Source organism: Lynx rufus, unplaced genomic scaffold, assembly GCF_022079265.1.
Source record: "Lynx rufus isolate CCGP_SWC_20201006 ecotype Redwood Valley unplaced genomic scaffold, mLynRuf1.p SCAF_4, whole genome shotgun sequence".
Lineage (NCBI taxonomy): Eukaryota > Metazoa > Chordata > Mammalia > Carnivora > Felidae > Lynx > Lynx rufus.
This window is the reverse complement of record NW_025814856.1, coordinates 7,490,669-7,510,406: the sequence shown is the minus strand read 5'-3', so window position 1 is coordinate 7,510,406 and position 19,738 is coordinate 7,490,669. Positions and strand designations below refer to the sequence as shown.

Sequence of the window (19,738 nt, the reverse complement as noted above, 5' to 3'; positions counted from 1 at the left end):
GTCTTTGGAATGATGGTTCTTCTAAAAGTAGTTGATACTTAGTGTCAGACCTTCTTCCCATCAAAATGCAGCGTACCTCTACAAATTAATTACCTCTACCCACAGCAGCACTAACTTCATCAGCAGACACATGAAGTTTGCTGAAGGGCATCAGATAATAATTTTGTGCCAAAATATGGCAACATCTACCTTTGAGACATACAGGGTTTCAGAAGAAACTTTTTTTTAAATGTATCTTTTTTTAAAGTTTCCATCTTTAAGAGAGAGACAGAAAGCACAAGCGAGGGAGGGTCAGAGAGAGAAGGAGGAGAGAGCGAGAATCCTAAGCACGCTCCCCACCAAGAGTGCAGAGCCCGATGTGGGGCCAATCCCACGAACCGTGAGATCATGACCTAAGTCAAAGTTGGACACTCAACTGACCAAGCCACCCAGGTGCCCCTGTATTTTTTCATTCCTAAAAAAAAATTTTTTTTAGGGACACCTGGGTGGCTCAGTCGGTTAAGCGTCCGACTTCAGCTCAAGTCATGAACTCGCAGTTTGTGAGTTCAAGCCCCGCATCGTGCTGTGCTGACAGCTCAGAGCCTGGAGCCTGCTTCGGCTTCTGTCTCCCTCTCTCTCTGTTCCTCCCCCGTTTGCACTCTGTCTCTCTGTCTCTCAAAATTAAATACAGATTAAAAAAAAATTTTTTTTTTTTAGTTTTTAAGTTTGTTTATTTATTTGTGGGGGGAGAGGCAGATAGACAATCCCAAGCAGGCTCCGCGCTGTCAGCACAGAGCCCAATGCGGGACTCAAACCCACAAACCATTAAGATTATAACCTGAGCCGAAATCAAGAGTCAGACACTTCACCAACTGAGAAACCCAGGAGCCCCCACAACAGGCTTTTAAAAATGTCATTTGTGGGGTGCCTGGGTGGTTCAGTCAACCGGTTAAGTGTCCAACTTCAGCTCAGATCACGATCTCATGGTTACGGTTTGTGAGTACTGAGCTCCACGTCGGCTCTGTGCTGACAGCTTGGAGCCTGGAGCTTGCTTCAGATTCTGTGTCTCCCCCTCTCTCTCTGCCCCTCCCCTGCTCATACTCTCTCTCTCTTTCTCAAAAACAAATAAAACATTAAAAAAATAAAATAGGGCACCTGGGTGGCTCAATCGGTTAAGAGTCTGAGTCTTGTATTCGGCTCAGGTCATGCAGTCATGGTTTGTGAGATCAATTTCCGAGTCCAGCTCTGTCCTGACAGCGTGGAGCCTGTTTGGGATTCTCTCCTTTCTCTGCCTGTCTCCCACATGTGTGTACGCATGCACGCGCTCTCTCTCAAAATAAATGATCCTTAATAAATAAAGTAATAAAAATAATACAAATGGCATTTGCTTCAGAAGCTGTCACCTCTGAAGTGTCAGGCTGCGATGAGGCAGGTAAGTGCACAGAGCCACCGGCAGCAAACTCATTTCTGGACTGAAAGCTCAGACACACGTGGGGAGTGACAGTAAAAGGAACCCAAAAAGTACAGACACAATACAAAACCTTCCTGAGCAGCGCAGTGGGGTGGGCCCACCCCCCACCCAAACCCTGATGCGCCCCATCAGGGTGCTGGCGTCTGCACGCAGACGCATACTGGCAGGCCCCCAGCATCATGATGGAGAGGACAGGAAAGTGGAACGGGAGCAGCTCTCTGGTCCCGGGTGTGAAGAGGGAGCATCGGATTCACTCGCACAGAGTGTCAGCACACCTAGGCGTACAGCTGGATGAATCCCAGATCAGACCTAACACTTCCAACATTCTTGAAGGCATCTGGGCCCCTCCCATGAAGACCACCCCCCCAGAGGGAAACACTGCTCTGCCTCTACCACTCTTCGGTTTCACCCGTTACTGAACTGCATCTGGAAAAAAAAAAAAAAAGAAAAACCCACAGTGGTGTCCTCTGGCTCTTCTGCGAGGGGCACCCACGTTGCTGGGACGGTGGTCATTCGTTCTTCTTCATCTGCCCACTCTCCTATTCGCAGACCCTGTGCGGCCAGGTTTGGGCTGTCGCGACTAAAGCTGCTACCAACGTCATCTGGCAGACGCACGCATTCATTTTCCTTGGGGACCCAGGAGTGGAACCGTTAGTCAGAGGAAGGCATAAATTTGGCTCTGGTAAGCATCGCCAGCTTTCCAAATCAGGACCACAGTCCCACACACCGCCATCCCCGCAGCAGAGGGTAATGCGTTCCAGCTCCTCTCTGTCAACGCTGGCGCTCGGCACTGTCGGTCCCTGTAACTTGTAACTGTTCCAGTGAGTGTATAATCGTATCTTATAATTTTCTTTGGCATTTCCCTTGCAACCAATGGCATCGAATCCCTTTCTGTATGCTGACTGGCCACTGAGATACTCACTTCTGCAGAGGCCCTGTTCTCACTAATGCTTCACTTGGGGATATGTGGTTCCTCTCCCAGTCTGGGGCTCACCCTTGCATTCTCCTAAGGGTGTCTCGGGATGTAGAGAAGTTCTTATTTTGTTTATTTTCTGCCTTTTCCTTTTTTATTTATTTTAATATAATTTGTTGTCAAGTTGGCTAACATACAGCATATACAGTGTGTTCTTGGTTTGGGGGGTAGATTCCCAAGATTCATCACTTACATACAACACCCAGTGCCCAGAGAAGTTCTTATTTTAATGGTGTCTTATTTACCAGGTTTGTCCTTACGTGGTTAATGGTTTTGGCGTCCTGTTCAAGAAAATTTTTTTCTCCCTGAGATCGTGAGAAACATGTATTTGGTCTCTGCCTTCAGTTTTTGACTAAAACCCTTGTAATTTCCTCAGGGATAGGAGGGTCTTTTATTCTAATGAAGGGACTCTTGGTGGGCTCCTGGATAGCTTCAGGATGGGGGCTGGTTGCCAGAAAGACCACACCATGACTAGAAGTTTCAGCCCCATCCTCCAAAGAGGGGAGAGAAATTGGAAAGTGAATTAATACACGTCTACATAATAAAGCATCCATAAAAACTCTAAGAGGCTAGGAGAGCTTTATGGGTTGGTGAGCACATCCATGTGCTAGGAGGATGGTGCATTCCTACTCCATGGGGACAGAAGTTCCTGGGATCAGGATCCTTCTAGACCTCAGTTTATTTACTTCTTCATACGGCTATTCATCCCTATCCTTTACAATGTCCTTTATAATAAACTGGAAAACATAGGTAAATGTCTCCTCAAGGTTGGTAAGCTATTATATCAAATAATTAAACCTGAGAAAGGGGTCATGGGAACCCCATTTGTAACCAAGTTAGACAGAAGTGCGGGTAACCTGGGGACCTATTCCTTGTGACCGGTGCCTGCAGTGGGGGGGCAGTCTTGTGGGACTGAGCCCCTAACCTCTGAGGTCTGCACTAACTTTGGGTAATCAGTGTCAGAGTTGAAGTGTAGGACACTCAGCTGGTATCTGCAGAAACTTGCTCGGTGTGGAAAACCCGTACATTTGGTGTTAGAGTGCTGTGAGCAGAGGAAATCGGTTTTCCTTTACTATCTCAAGGTCATGGAGATAGAGGAAGGAAAGGGATATTTTCAACTCCAGAGAGACTGTGACTTGCTCCGCTCCCTAGGGATTTACAACTGCTGAGGATGTTACCAGTCACAACGAAGCCACAGGGAAGATGACCCAGCCAGAGCGGGGAGGCAGGGCTGCGGGCCCATTTGGTGGCAAGGACCCAGATGTACTCACCGAGTGCACACCGCTACCCTTCCCAGAGGGACTATCAAGGGCTCACGGACGGAGGGCTCCCTGAGGCTCAGGTCACCGTGGGACTCGCTGCGGTGCGGCACGGACTCTGAGTGTGGACTTTACCACTTGCCAACCACATGATCCTAGGTGGGCGACTTAACCTCCACCAGCCCGTTTCCTCCTCCGTAGGCTGGTGCGGAGGCCAATCCCCCCCTCAGGGGTCACAGCCAGCATCCCGTGAGTGAACGCACGCAAGGCTCGTACGGGCAGAAAGTGATGCCGCACCGCTGGCGAAATCCAGGGCCTCCACATTCACCGAGCGGTCGCTTACTGCTTGTCACTACTGACCCAGAAGCAGCGGCCTCCTCTTCTCATAAAAACACGAGTAAACTGGGGCGCCTGGGTGGCTCAGTCGGTTGAGCGTCTGACTTCGGCTCAGGTCATGATCTCACGGTCCGTGAGTTCAAGCCCCGCGTCAGGCTCTGTGCTGACAGCTCGGAGCCTGAAGCCTGTTTTGGATTCTGTGTCTCCCTCTCTCTGACCCTCCCCCGTTCATGCTCTGTCTCTCTCTGTCTCAAAAATAAATAAACGTTAAAAAAAATATTAAAAAAAAAAAAACACGTGAGTAAACCAAGCCACGGAGTAAGTAACTGCTCTGGAGAATGTGCTTCCTAAACTTAGCCTCCCCCGCAGGACAAACCTCAAAGGATGCTCCTGTCCAGAAGTGTTCAGGAACAAACCCAGGAAGTAGAGGTTGCACAAGGCAGCTTTGCGGAACCGGAGGAGGAACACTGGCTGCCTGAAGGCCACACGGCCCCGTGTAAAGACCGACTGTCCCAAGTGATGAGGTCCGCCCTGGCAATCGTCAGGCAAGATCTGAGCTGCTGCAAATTCTCCCTTGCCCTCTCGGATCCCGCTGACACAAATGCGGTGTTGTTACCCACCATCAAGCCCCTTTTGGCCAGCCAACCCTTCTTAAAGGGCAGGGGTGGGCCTGGCCCTCGAGAGAGCTGCGTATGATATGGGACAGGGCACTACTGCGATCCAGCGTGGTGCCCGCTCAGGAGGGCCTGAAAGCTCGGCCAGAAATTTCAGAAAGGAGGTGGATCTGAGGGCAAGGACCAGCCCAGCCCTCTCCCCACCCCTTTTTCCCTCATCACCAAACACCTCCACCTTTCCTATACGGTAAACTGAGGATTTGGCATTTTCAGCAAATTCCTTGGGTCCCCAAGGTTGTCCTATGGTCCTAGGGTTTCAGGTGGCTTCCATCATTCAGACCAGACTCCTGCAAGTCTCCCTGTGATGAGTCACTTGGTGTCTGGGCTGGAAAAAAGAAGGTAATTAAACACAAACACTGAAATCCATCTCAGACCAGTCAGCCACACCTAAGCAGTAGAGAAAAGTGAAGCACGAGGGGACAAACAGTACCACCACTAGCACGTATTTCTGGGAGCCTAAGTGTGTGGCCTGTGGGTCAAGTGCGTCTGGGGGCTCCATGAGAAGGGAACAGAACCTGGGAATCTGGGTAGGCAGCCCAAAGGAATGTGATGGCAGATAAAACTACTCTGGGGCAAGAATCAAAACCCTGAAAGCTAAGACATTCAACACGTTACAGGATGAAAAAAAAATGGGTTCCCAGGGCCAACGGGTCTAGAAGTGACGTGGTTTTATCACCTTGATTTCTCTGAGCACCCCAAGTGCTCAACAATCAGAACCCCCACACTATCCACGCCCCAGAAGCAAGACGCTATCAAACATGAATGAAGTAGCTTCGTGCACACAGATGTGGAGGAAGGTCCACGATGAAGCAGAGGAAAGAAGGGGGCACCAACGTAAGGTGTGCTTGGCCCAAGCCCCACTCTGCTGAGAGGAAGAACGTACGCGAGCTCATCTGCACGTAGAGACCGGTCCCAAGAAAACGTGCCAAACTGTGGTTGGCAGCGGCCGGCAGCTCTCTCAGGAGGCGTATGATGGGGAACTGACACTTTCCACATCACAGAGCTCTGGTGTTTTTTGTGTCGGTGTGCTGTTGTTTTTTTACAATAACCTTCTGCTACTTTTGCAATCCTACGTGTTCTTTTTAAAAAACACCAAAACCAACCAACCAACCAACCTACCTAGATCAGAAAAAGACCTGGGAAATAAATACCCAGAAGAAGATGGCCAGGGGGGTGCCTTTGTGGAAATAAAAGAGATGAAAGGATTTGAGGATTGCATTCTTTTCTACTTTCAACTTCATCAAAATCATCATTTAAAATAGAAACATCTATTGACGTTCAAATGCGGAACCAGACTGCTTGAGAAGTAGGTCTTCTTCTTTCATACCCCCCTTCGTTTTGCCCTTATAAAAAAGACCCATGGTTGCAACAACATGGATGGATCTAGAGAGTATAATGCTAAGTGAAGTAAGTCAGTCAGATAAAGACAAATACCATAGGACTGCACTCATATGTGAAATTTAAGACACGAAACAAATGAACAAAGAGAAAAAGAGACAAACCAAAAAACAGACTCGTTAACTACAGGGAACAAAGTGGTGGTTACCGAGGGGAGGGAGGGGTGGGGGGGATGGGACAGGTGAAGGAGATTAATATACTTGCCCTGATGAACACTGAGTAATTTGTAATTCTTGTTTTTTTTTAGTTTGTTTATTTTGAGAGAGAGAGAGAGAATACACGAGTTGGGGAGAGGCAGAGAGAGATTCTCAAGCAGGCTTTGCATTGCCAGCACAGAGCCCGATGCAGGGCTCAAACCCACGAACTGTGACAGTATGACCTGAGCCGAAGAGCCGGATGCTTAACGGACAGAGCCACCCAGGCACCCCACTTCAACCACTACGTCATACACCTGAAACTAATATAACACTGTGTGTTAACTATACTGGAATTAAAATTGAAAAAAGAAAATTAGTAAAAAGAATGGTGGTGGCCACCCACTGCAGCAAGACAGACGGCGGCTAACAGGCGATAAGGACCCTCTAAACTCTGCTTGCTGGGATTATGGTGTGTGGGTTTTCTTCTCCCATCTTGCCTGGAAATCAGCACTGTACTTAAGTTTGGCCCCAGGAAAGCTGCTACTTTGCTTTTTGGGCACAGAAATATTTGTTCCCTTACACGTCTCATCAGCAGACACACTGTGGTCAAGCCATGGCAGGGTTCTCAGACTGATCAAGGAGGCTGGGCAGGATGCCTTTCAGCAAAAGCAGCTTTATTTGTTACATTAAAACTACAAAATGAGGTTTCGCCCCATACTCTACTAAGAAAAGCGTCCACACCCGACCGGATGGTGTGGGGCGCACTGGTCTGTGAACCTGAAAGGACCCATGGGACGAGGCATCTGCTGTCTCAGGGAACATATGGATAGCTTATTCCTGAGACGGTGCTTCCTCAACATTGGCTGTTCCACAGCTGGCTGTTGGGCATTTTCTTTGCAATATAATTAAGGAGCAAAACCTTGCCCTACATTTAAAAAGGAATATAGTTCAGAAACAAACAAAAACCTCTGTCATGGTAATTAATTACAATGTCTTATCAGTTCTACCTAAAACGTAGACACACCAAGTCTGTATGTTACTAAGTACAGTAGTTCCTCTCCTCAAACCCCCCCATCCAGGTTTCACTTTCCAGTTTCAGTTACCCAGGGTCAACCGTGGTCTGCAAGCAGATGATCCCTGCACCCCCCCCCCCCCCCCCGCCGACCCCGCCGGGCTGGGTTTTGCCAGAAAATCAATTGTAGCTTAACAGTGCATCACAACGCCTACATTACTCACCTCACTTCATCTCATCACACAGGCATTTTATCACCTCGCATGGTCACAAGAACAGTAAGTACAGTATGATAAGGTGTTTTGAGAAAGAACACATTGACACACTTTTATCACAGTACATTGTCATAATTGCTCCGTTTTATTACCGGTTGTTGTTGTTTACCTTAAAAATAAAACTGCCAGTTAACTTCCCATTAAAAATGGGTTTATTTGGGAGTGGCAGGGAATTGCAATCCGGACAAGCAAATTATGGCAAAACCATAAGCAAGTCTAGGGAACAAAGAAGAACGCTCTTTTATGGAAGGAATGGGGGCGTCAGGAGGGCTGGTATAAACAAGAAGTAAAGGGGCAGGTAGAAGTGTAGTGGTGTTTCATTGGCTGAGTTGTGACAGTCTCTCATTGGCTGGGCTGTTGCTGGGGCAGAAGAGAAACCTTTCTTCCTCAGCTGGGGTAGTCAAGTACTGTGACCTGCAAGCTTTGACTTGCAAGGTAGGTGTGTTCCTGTTGGGTCTGCAACCAATGACAAGCGTTGGGGTTTGAGAGCTCCCCCTTCTGTCTCCCCCATTCACTTTAAATGAGGTTTCCTGTAATTAATTTTCACGTTGCTAATCACTTACAGTGCCTCAACTGTAAATTAAACTTTACCATAAGTATACATGTATAAGAAGACACAGTACAGATAGGGTTCAGTACTATCCATGGTTTCAGGCAACCACTGGGGGCGGGGTGTCTTGGAACGTATGCCTCATGGATATGGGAGTCTACTGTACTATTTTTAACACTAGGAATTATGTATCATTTTATTCATTGGAATCCACACCTCCTGCCCTTTAAAAAATTTTTCATTCAGGGGCACCTGTGTGGCTCAGTCGGTTGAGCATCTTGACTCCTGATTTTGGCTCAGGTCATGATCTCAGGGTCTTGAGACCAAGCCCCGAGTGGGGCTCTGCGCTGAGCGTGGAGCCTGCTTAGGATTCTCTCTCTCTGCCTCTCCCTGTACATGTACTCTCTCTCAAAAATAAATAAACATTAAAAAAACTTTGTTTTCATTCACTTGAAAAACCACTGAAGAGCACCTCCTCATCTAAAACACACCAGAAGAGGGGCGCCTGGGTGGCTCAGTCAGTTCAGCATCTGACTTTGGCTCCGGTCATGATCTCACGGTCCGTGAGCTCGAGCCCCACGTCGGGCTCTGTGCTGACAGCTCAGAGCCTGGAGCCTGCTTTGGAGTCTGTGTCTCCCTCTCTCTCTGCCCCTCCCCTGTTCATGCTCTGTCTCTCTCTCTGTCTCAAAAATAAATAAAAACATTGAAAAAAAATTTTTTTAAATAAAACACACCAGAAGATGTGAAGACATGATGACAACCTGGCCGGTTCTCTGCCCTTGTGGAGTTCATGCTCTAATCCAGCAGGAAGATGCAGTGTCTCCACTGAGAGAACACAAACACTTTCCGATCTATCCACTAGATGGGCATTTGTCAAACTCTTTTGACCATGATCGTCGGTCACGACATGACCCAGCAAACACACATCAAGTAAATCCAACCCGTTTTACAAATCTGTCCTGACCACGTTCCCTGTGAAACATGGATAGACTCTCTCCTTTTTCTCTTTTTAAGGCTGATCAAGTCACACTGGGTGGATGTCATGACCTGCTGCTGGGTCTCTTGTGGTACCTGCTGTATAGTCAACACAGAGCACAACACACAACTTGTGGAGAGGGCAGGAGAGAAGTCCCGCCAATAACAGCGGCACACAAAATGCAAGAATGGCCAGGGAGGCATGGTGGCCATACCTGTGGAGTTTCACCTGTGACAGACCCTGCCAGGCACCTCAAATATCGACTGAGAACCAACTCTGTGCTGAACAAAGTGCCAGGTACTGGGCATCCAGCAGCCAACAAAATCCCTGCCTCGTCGGAACTGACGGTTCCTGGTGGAACTGACAATAGAGTGACAGAGGCGAGCACACAAATAAGTATGACACGATGTTACAGGGGGGGTGGAAGTGGTATGAACTTCCACCGTGAAAAAAATAAGCAGGGTTAACCATCAAGCTGGCAGGAATCACTCTTTCAATCATAGTGGCCAGGGACAGGCTCAGTGAGGGGATACATCTAAGCAGACACCTGAAGCGGAAAGGGAGCCCAACCATCCAGTGGATGGGCAAGGGACCACCAACAAGTACAAAGGCCCCAGGACAGGACTGTGCTGGATTAGAGCAGAGGAGGGATGCGGCAGGAGACAAAGTCAGAGATGAGTGGGGAGAGCAGATCGCATGCCTTAAGGGCAGCAGTGAGGAGGTAAGAGTCTATTCTAGGTTCAAGGGAAACCCTCTGGAATGTTCTGGGCAGGGCAGTGACACGGTCTGATGATGGTTTTAGAAGATTTCTCTGGACACAGTGATGGAACAGATGTAAGGGTAAAAGAATGAAAGGAGTCAGTGGTGACCAAGGTAACCAACAGGGTCTCAGCACATATCTTTTGAAATATAAAAGGCGTTCCGCCCCCCCCCCCCCCCCCGCCTGTCCCTGCCTTGAGCCAGGTTTGGCAAAGCCCAGCCAGGCTGGATTTCCCCTCACATCCTTTGGTTCGGTACTGGTGACTGGAGGTGCCAACTGGGGAGGCTATGGGAGGACCGGGGGTTTTCTGCTCAGAGAGGTTAAGTCATTGGTCCAACATCACACAGGAAGTAGAGTCCTGCCTCAAGTCTGTCTGACTCCAAAGCCTGAGTAACGAATTTGGTCTAAGTATCAAAAGGCAGGACAGCCCGGAAGGGTGCAAAGTGCAGGCAAATGGAAGCACTCTGACAGGCAGGAATATCCACAGCGTGTTCCCAGGAGGTGGGCACAGGCATTCAGCACAACAGCAGACCAGGCTGTGACCAAAAGCACACCCGGCAGTCATCAGGGCCAGATGTAGCTCTCAGGGCCCAACAAGCAGACCCCTGTGCTTCATCGTCACCTTTAAGACAATGACACCACCCACCGTGCCCCTTTACTGGGACTTTTGGTGCAAATCAAGGTGGCACACGTCAAATCCCGTCCCCTCTGTAACAGGTAAGGCAGCAACTGCCATGCAGCCACCTGCTTCCTGAGCCAGTGGGGCATGACTTACCAGCGAAAGGAGAACTTAAACCATCCCAAGGAGCCATTTTATTTTATTTTTTTTTTTCAACGTTTTTATTTATTTTGGGGACAGAGAGAGACAGAGCATGAACGGGGGAGGGGCAGACAGAGAGGGAGACACAGAATCGGAAACAGGCTCCAGGCTCCGAGCCATCCGCCCAGAGCCTGACGCGGGGCTCGAACTCACGGACCGCGAGATCGTGACCTGGCTGAAGTCGGACGCTTAACCGACTGCGCCACCCAGGCGCCCCCAAGGAGCCATTTTAAAGCCCATTGCTACTAAAAATGGGGTCCGTCCTCCTTTATCTCACACACTGAGCAAAACCCAGACAGTAACAAGTATCCACAGGCGAAAATGAAGACATGCTTCATTTAACAAAGTAACAGTCCCCAGGCAAAGCTCTGGAGACCAGTCTAGCCGCAAAGGCATCGAAGGGGCCTGGGCTGGTTTATGCCCTGCTAACAGTTACCTCTTTTCTAAAGAAAGCCCCTTCTCTGAGGGAACTGTAAGGAAATGGATGCATCCCTTCCGTTCTTTCTGCCCTGTGCAATCCAACCGCTCAGCAAACCCAGCTGGGTACCCGGCACTACCCTCAAGGCCCATTCCCTTACATGAAGATGATTCGAGGTCAAATTTCTCATACCCATCAAATCCATGTCCTGAAAAATTAGTATCATCAGCATGCAGTTAACAAAAAACTCCAACTAAGATACTACCGATCATATCAATGAGCCTTATACTTCTTAGGGATGATCTCCGTAAGGGTGACAGCAATGGCAACTCCATTTAGCCTCAGACCTGATTCTGATGTGCTCCCCCTCAGGCATCTCCCCCCAATATTCTGGCAGCTGTTACCTCCCCTTTATTGGAGGTTTTGCACATCCCTTTGATTTGATTTTTTTTTAACTTCAATTCTCTCTTAAGTGTTCCAATCAATGTTACAAGTCATGAGGAAATATGTGAGATGGGTAACAAACACTTGATATCTTCCAAAACCAAGGCCACCGAACACACTCCTCTCTTTCCAACGCATTATGGTGAAATCACAAGCTTACAATTTTTCAATGATGGAAGACAAAACAGAAGAGTTGATTCCTCTGAATCACTTTGAAAACATACAGAACTCTCACAACAGGGTAAAAATGTATTCTGGATCTCAACCTGCCAGGGTGTTGTAGGAATCCTAACACGTGACAATAGCTACCAACTATTCAGCACAACGTGCCAGGCACTGTTCTGAGCACTATACAGTTGTCGTTGTTTAGTCCTTGCAACAATCCTAGTAGCTGGGCACCATTACCGTCTCCCTTTGCAAATAAGGAGATAGATATGACTGAATGAGAACAGGGCCCTTGTCTGCCTGTTCCTGGCCGAATCCCCAGCCTCCGTCAGGGCCTGGCTCGTGGCAGGCTGTCAAAGCCCACTTGTTCGAATGGGGAATGTGAGGCTGGGGAACTTCTCGCACAACTCCAGGGGGCGCCATTCATGTTGTGTTCTGTCTATGGTGGGTGTGAATGGGTCCCTCTGTGCGACAGCAGCCTTAATAACTGAGGCCAAAATTGGCTGGCACATCTGAGCATTCACTAAGTGCTGGGAACTGTCACCTCCGTTTCTCTGAGGCACCAAGAGGGAAAGTGGCAAAGCCAGGAGTCAAACCCACAAGGCTGACTAGAGCCCTTGGTGAAGAAATATCCCTAAATGTCAGTTGCTTCACCAGCAGAATGCTGTTCTCACCCAACACACCTCATCCCATAACAGAGAAGACAAGGGGCTGGTCTAGGGCTACCTCTCAGTGTTTTGAGGGTCCATAAGGTGTGACAAAGGTATGTAGCACAGAGAGGAGCATTTATGATCGCCATATATATATATATAACCAGCTCATCAAACCTCAGCTTCTTGGGATATAGAATGATTCTAAATTATGTTGCTCATTTTTTAAATAGTTAACATATATATGTCTACATATATATAAACACGGACACACAACAAACAACATTACCTCCAATAAAGTGAGTGTTCACTACAGTGACTGCAGTGTGTGAAGCGGCTCCCCATGTCATGTTCTCAACCCTTACAACTGTTTGAGGCAGCACTGCTGTCACACCTGTTTCACAAGTGGGGGGACCTCCTGGTAAATGCCTTGCTCGAGGTCAAACTAGGATTTAGAAAGCTAGGTGTGAATCCAGGAGGTCTGATTCCAGAACTAGCAGTCCTGACCACCACCCCACACCCTCATTCCCTGGCGACAATGGCCTGTTAAATCAACACGAGCAACGAACACTTACTGCTTACAACCCACCCCCAGTCCTGCGCCAAGCATTTCACACATAAATCCACTCCATCCTCCCCGGGGGCTCTCCTCATTCCTTCCACAAATGTTCCCTAAGGACCTACTATGTGCCAGACCCAGGGAACACTCTGGGAGACGAAGCAGACATGATCCCTGCTCTGATGGCCCTCAGAGAAGAATGAATGTGTAATCACAAACTGGGGTAACTGCTACACAAGAAAGGATCAAGGTGATGTGCGAGTGTAGCACTGCACAGCAACGACCGGTCCAAGTGCTCAAATGCACTGGCCCTGATTCTGAGTAAAGGCCCCCTCTTCCACACAATCTCGCTGATCTCTGGCCCCCATCGCTCCCCTGTGCATCTACTGTGTTCCTCGCACAGGAAGGGTAGTGAGGATTCCATGACAAGTCACAGGGAGCTGTTCCCACCTTTACCATCTGTTCCCCTAAAAGACTGGAGAGGCTCCTCAGGGCATCCAATCACCAACCATCTAACACCCAGTAGGGACTCAACAAATATTTGCTCAACAATGAAGGAGGAGGGGGTGCCTGGGTTGGCTCAGTCTGTTAAGCATCTCAGCTGAGGTTGAGACCAACCCCCTCTCCCCACCTTCAGGCTCTGCAGAGCCAGCTTGGGATTCTCCTTCTCTCTCCCCTTCCCCACTCACGCTTTTTCTCTCTTAAAATAAACAAACATGGGGGAAAAAAAAATGAAGGAGATTGGGCCTGACAATTAACAACAGCACTTCCCACTTATCAGAAACCATTTTACAGGTTTTCACCAACTCCATTTGTGGCATTATCCCCATTTCACAAATGAGAAAACTAAAAGGTTCAGAGAGATTAAGCTATTTATCTAAGATCACACAGCTAAGTGACCGACATTGACCATAAGCAAACTCCAATCCGGTCTGTCAATTCAAATCGAAAACTTCTTTCAAATTCCTAGGAAGTGACTTTTGCACGTATTCCCTACTTTTCCCCCAAGGATTCACTGGGGGCAAAAAAAAAAACCAAGACTCGTGTCTTCAACACCAGCACAAAACACTCTCCGAAAGGCCCACGTTTTAAATAAAAGCCTTAATCTGGAAAATCAATTGGGAGGAAGGCGAAAGGATGCAAAACAAAAACAATGCTTTCAAGAGCGAACAGTTCTACCCGTCCTCCCTCACTTGCTCTAGACTCCCCACTTTAGGGCAAACATTTTTGAAGTCGCCGCTTGCAAGAGGTGGGGGGAGTTCTTTACTTTTCCTTGAAAAATCTAGACTACGTGATTTTCTTAAATAAAATTTTAGGTCGGCTAACCCAAAGGGGCTGCTAATGCTAATGCTCGTTTCCAGGCGACACTAGACTCATTTGGGGTTTTTCCTGCTGAGCCCCGGCCGCCACCTCCCCCAAAAGACATTTGGGTCGGACCCGTTACAACGTAGCCAGAGAAGCCCCAACGCCATGCTATTGTTGCTGCCGCGACGGATACGGCGACTGGGGGCCGGGACACCGGCCCGCCGAGGAGGCGGAGAGCTTTGTCCGGCGACCCCGGCGAGAGCGCGCGCGCGGCCTCCACGCGGCCCGGGCCCCCACCCCACGGCCCGCGGATGCTGTAGCCGCCGCGGCCTCGCTACACTGTGGCCTTCTCCGCGCGCGCGGTGCCGGCCAGGCTTCTTGACCCTCGGGCGCCGCCGTACCCCAGCCCCGCTGTGGGCGCCGGCGGCCCCCTCCCCCCTCGGCGCCCCGGCTCCATTCAAACCGTCCTCCCAAGCCCCGCGCCACGCTCCCCCCGCGGCCCGCGTTCCTTACCGAGAGCCGCCGGCGCCGTCGCCTTCCCGGCGCCGCCCCCGCCCCTCCGCGCGGGGCCGGGGGCAGAGTGGGCGTCTCGCCTCTCCTCACGAAACAAAGAAGCCGCCGCCGCCACCGCCGCCGAGAGGGTAAGTCTCGCGCGCGCGCCCGCTCGCCTCGGCCGCCCCCCCACGCCGCCCGCGCCCCCGCTGCGCGCGCACTCGCCAGCTCCCCTCCCCCCTACGGTCGGCTTCTCTCGCTTCCGCCGCCCGCCCGGCCTCGTGCGCGCGCCCGTCCGCCCTTCCGCTCCCAGCGCGCGTGCGCGTCCGCTCGGGGCCTAGCGGAGGTAGGCGGGACCAGAGAAAGCTGGCGCTCCAGATGTTCCCCCCCGACTCAATCCGGGAAGGTCTTGCTCATGCGCACCGGCGTCTTCGTCCTCACGCTGCGTCCCCACGCTGCCGAGCATGCGCAGAGCGGGCGCCACTGCGGCGGTGGCTGCGTTGGTTCCCGCGGCTGCGGCGGGGTGTTGGGGGATGGGATGGGATGGAATGGCGGCGGGGTCTGCAGGGAAGGGTTGGCCGAGGGGCTTTGAGACCCGCAGATGAAGACCCGAGGCCGTGCGTAAGGGCGGGAGGCGGGCAGGCTAGACTGGAGCCAAGGGCGGGTCTGGGAGCTGCTTTTTTTTTTTATTTCTGGTTGGGGGATGGCGGGGTCTGTTCAGCAAAGCCAGGTGGCCTTCGATCGTGGCCTTTTTTTTTTTTTTTTTTTTTTTAGAACTTACCTAGTACTGTTGGTTTGGCAAATAATTTTTGACCTACTACTGAGTCCTAGACGCAAGTGCTGTGGCACCCACAGACGATCTCAACCGTTGTGGAACTAGGAAGGCAAGCGAGAGGCGAGAGAAATAAGTAAAATACATTGTGTTGGGACGGAAACGTGGAGAGTCGTGGAAATTTTAAATGGAGCAGCCAGAGAAGGCGTCCCTGGGAAGATGTTGGAGTCAAAACATGAAAGAGCCTTGTTCTTAGTGTGAAGGACCTGAGCCTCTAGGCCTCTTCTCTGTGTTTTGAAAGGGTCTCCAGGTCTTTTAGTTCTCCGAGTGGACAAGTGCTCCCCTAAGTCAGGGCCCACAGGCTGTCCTTGTTCCTGCCTCCCTCAAGCCTGCTCTTAATCTTCAGGTCTCAGCCGACAAAATCACCTCAAGCCTCACCTCCTTTTGATCACTGCCTCCTTTTTCTTTCCTTCATGTTTGAGTGCCCTTTTTATTGTCTGCCTTCTTACCCTCAATTTAAATGGCAAAGATGTGGGGCACCTGGATGGCTCAGTCAGTTAAGCGTGGGACTCTTGACTTCAGCTCAGGTCATTATCTCTCGTGTGTGGATTCGAGCCCCGCATCCGGCTCTGTGCTGACAGCTCAGAACCTGGAGCCTGCTTGCTTCACATTCTGTGTGTCTCCCTCTCTCTGCCCCTACCCCGCTTGTGCTTTGCCTGTCTGTCTCTCTTTCAAAGATAAACATTTAAAAGAAAAATAAAATAAATGGTAAAGATGTTACTAATTTAGTCACTATTGAATACCTAGTATTTACATCTACATACAGATAAATCATTGTGGTGTTCCGGCCGCCCCCTATGTGATACTTTAATTTGAAAAAGTTTTTTTTAATGTTTATTTTTGATAGAGATAGAGCATGAGCTTGGGAGGGGCAGAGAGAGGGAGAGACACAATCTGAAGCAGGCTTCAGGCTCTGAGCTGTCAGCACAGAGCTCAACACAGGGCTCAAAACTCATGAGTCAGGAGATCAGGAGATCATGACATGAGTCGAAGTCAGACACTCAACCGACTAAGCCACACGGGTGCCCCTAAATTTTTTAATTGAAAGAATAATGCAGATGGATTGCCAATTAAGTGTGTATCATGGCTGCATTAGCTCATTACTGCTTTTTTTTTTTTTTTTGGTACGGTTTTCCAATTTATTTAGAAAAAGACTCTGAATTCACGTTCACCCCGGGGGCTACGTGGGATGACAGGAGACACCTGAAATGAGCTGAGGAACGTTAAGCACTAGTATCTGAAGGCTGGGAGCAGAAGCTAGGGACCTGGTCCCTCTAGTTCAGAGTGGGGACCCAGCTCCCCTCTCATCCTCCCTGTTCAGTAATCTTCAGCCATGGCCAGTAGGACAAGGCTGGTCCAGCCCTGGCAACGGGGGCAGCCCATACCCCACCCATCCCGGTCACCATACTGCTCCCCACGCCACTTGCAGTATTGGGTAGACCGTGAGGTCTCAATCCTGGAGTCAGAAAAGACCTGGACCCAAAACCTGACTCCACTGGTCGTAGCTGGGTGTTGCCAGAAACATTTATTGGACTCTTCGGCACTTTCCTTTCTTCACCTGTACGATGGAAACAATAACAACACTCCCCTCCACAGATTCCTTATGAGGAATCTGTGGAAGCAGGCCACCTGGGAGTTTTCTGAACCTTAGCTCATGATGTTGAATAATGCACATCAAATGGGCAAGTGGGGTCTGAATTTCAGTCTCATTCCCTCAGGTGGTGTTTCTTAAACATCCTTGACATGCTTAACACTGAGCTGGTCCCTGGCCTCCAGTGGTACACTGAGCAGACAGTGTCCTGGTCGTGATGTGGACAATCTGTGAGTTCAGGTGACCGTCTCCCATATTGATCAGCTAATACATGATAGGAAAATGTTAAGTGCAACGGAAGAAAGGCCCACAGCGCAGAGATCATAACAGGGGACCCTCCTGGAGTTGAGCAGTCCAGTCAGATGGACCTCTCGGAGAAAGACGCGCTTATGCCAAGTCGCAAAAGATGAGCAAGGGCCGGGAGGAGGAGGGCACTAGGTAGAGGGAACAAGATGTACCAGGCCCCCGAGGAGGAAGAGAGCATTGGAACAGAAGAAGGCCCGCTTGGCTGAGGAGGGCAGATCAGCGACAGCTACGCTGGGCGGGGCCTCGTAGCCTGCGGTGAGGCTCTTTAGCTTTTCCCTGACCACGTTGGGGAAGTATTCGAAAGGCTTTAATCAAGAGATTCCCATAGTTACTCATGCTGCAGGGTGGAGTCTGGGCTGAAGGGGAAGAAGGACAGGAGGTGATGAGTCCCTTTAGGCCATTGCCACGGCCCCGGGGTAGAAAGGATGGTGGCCCAAGGTAGGGTGAGGGTGGTAGATGTAGAGAGAGGTGGAGGAAATTGGAGGTAGAATGGGTAGAAGCTGAAGGAATAGACCTGAGAGGTGAAAGTGTGAGCAGCTTTCTCTGCAGGGGAGACCGTGAGGACATGAGAATGGCGGCAAGGAAGGAGCTGGAGTCCTGCTTTAAGGGCAAGATGTCTATCAGGAACAGTTTCGTAGACCAGTGCTTCGTGGCTGTACGTTGGGATCCCAGTGTAAATGAAACTGGTGCCTTTAACGCTCAGGGTCTGTGATACGTGTTAAGTTCATTTTTACGTTTTATTTTATTTTTTTTTTTATATATGAAGTTTATTGACAAATTGGTTTCCATACAACACCCAGTGCTCATCCCAAAAGGTGCCCTCCTCAATACCCATCACCCACCCGCCCCTCCCTCCCACCCCCCATCAACCCTCAGTTTGTTCTCAGTTTTTAACAGTCTCTTATGTTAAGTTCATTTTTATGTGTGGCGTGAGGTATAATTGAAGTTCATTGTTTTCTGGAGGGATATCTAATTGTCCCAGCCCCAGTCCTGTAATGTCTGCTCCAACATTGAATTACTGTGGCACTTTTGTAAAAATCGATTCACTGTTTAAGCATAAGTCTGATTCTGGATAACCATGTTTTGTTATTGATTGATAGGTCTACCTTATGCTAAGACCACACTGTCTTGATAAGTGTAGCTTTTTTTTTTTTTTTTTAATTTTTTTTTTCAACGTTTATTTATTTTTAGGACAGAGAGATACAGAGCATGAACGGGGGAGGGGCAGAGAGAGAGGGAGACACAGCATCGGAAACAGGCTCCAGGCTCTGAGCCATCAGCCCAGAGCCCGACGCGGGGCTCGAACTCACGGACCGTGAGATCGTGACCTGGCTGAAGTCGGACGCTTAACCGACTGCGCCACCCAGGCGCCCCGATAAGTGTAGCTTTATAATAAGTCTTGAAATCAGGTACTCCTCCGAATTTGCCCTTTTTAAAAATTGTTTTGGTTACTCTAGGTCCTTGCATTTCTGTGTAAATTTTAGAATCAGCCTGTCAATTTCTACCAAAAACTGCTGGGATTTTGAGTGGGATCGCATTGAATCTGTAGGCCAATTTGGGGAGAATTGTTACCTTAATATTACATCCTCTGATCCATGAACATAGTGTATCTGTTTATTTAGGTCTTCTCTAACTTCTATTAAATTTGCTCTTTTCAGGCCTTTCCTATTCCACTGGAATGACTCTTCAAGGTCACAGGCACCTGCCTGTTGCTAAATGCAGGAGTCAATTCTCATCTTCACTTTCCCTGACCTTCTGGCAACAGTTGACACGTTACCTCCTTAGAACATTCTATTCATGAGGTGCCTGGGTGGGTGGCTCAGTCAGTTGAGCGTCTGACTTCAACTCAGACCATGATCTAGTGGTTCACGAGTTCGAGCCCCGCGTCGGGCTCTGTGCTAACAGCTCAGAACCTGGAGCCTGCTTTGGATTCTCTCTCTCTCTCAAAACTAAATAAACATTAAAAATTAAAAAAAAAAAAAAAAAAGACATTGTATTCACTTGGCTTCCAACACACCACACACTTCATACACTTCTGGGTTTCTTCCCATCCCAATAGCTGCTCTTTCCCAGGCTCCCTTGTAGCTTCCTCTTCTTCCCACTCACCTCTTTTTTTTTTTTTTTAATTTTTTTTTTCAACGTTTATTTATTTTTGGGACAGAGAGAAACAGAGCATGAACGGGGGAGGGGCAGAGAGAGAGGGAGACACAGAATGGGAAACAGGCTCCAGGCTCTGAGCCATCAGCCCAGAGCCTGACGCGGGGCTCGAACTCACGGACCGCGAGATCGTGACCTGGCTGAAGTCGGACGCTTAACCGACTGCGCCACCCAGGCGCCCACCCCACTCACCTCTTGA

General features: G+C 49.5%; 1 protein-coding gene across 11 annotated transcripts in view; it reads right to left on the bottom strand.

Moving 5' to 3' along the window:
* Window positions 1-14,803, bottom strand: part of SMARCA4 (SWI/SNF related, matrix associated, actin dependent regulator of chromatin, subfamily a, member 4) — a 90,735-nt gene extending 75,932 nt beyond the window's left edge. For 4 of the 11 annotated variants that reach the window (XR_006965310.1, XM_047097138.1, XM_047097137.1 and 1 more), the window contains exon 1: window positions 14,675-14,800. The gene's annotated coding sequence lies outside the window, so the exon portion shown is untranslated. Of the gene's footprint in view, window positions 1-14,674 lie in introns of all 11 variants that reach the window. The other 7 variants (XM_047097140.1, XM_047097141.1, XM_047097142.1 and 4 more) reach the window with 3 other exon arrangements.
* Window positions 14,804-19,738: the final 4,935 nt, after the last annotated feature.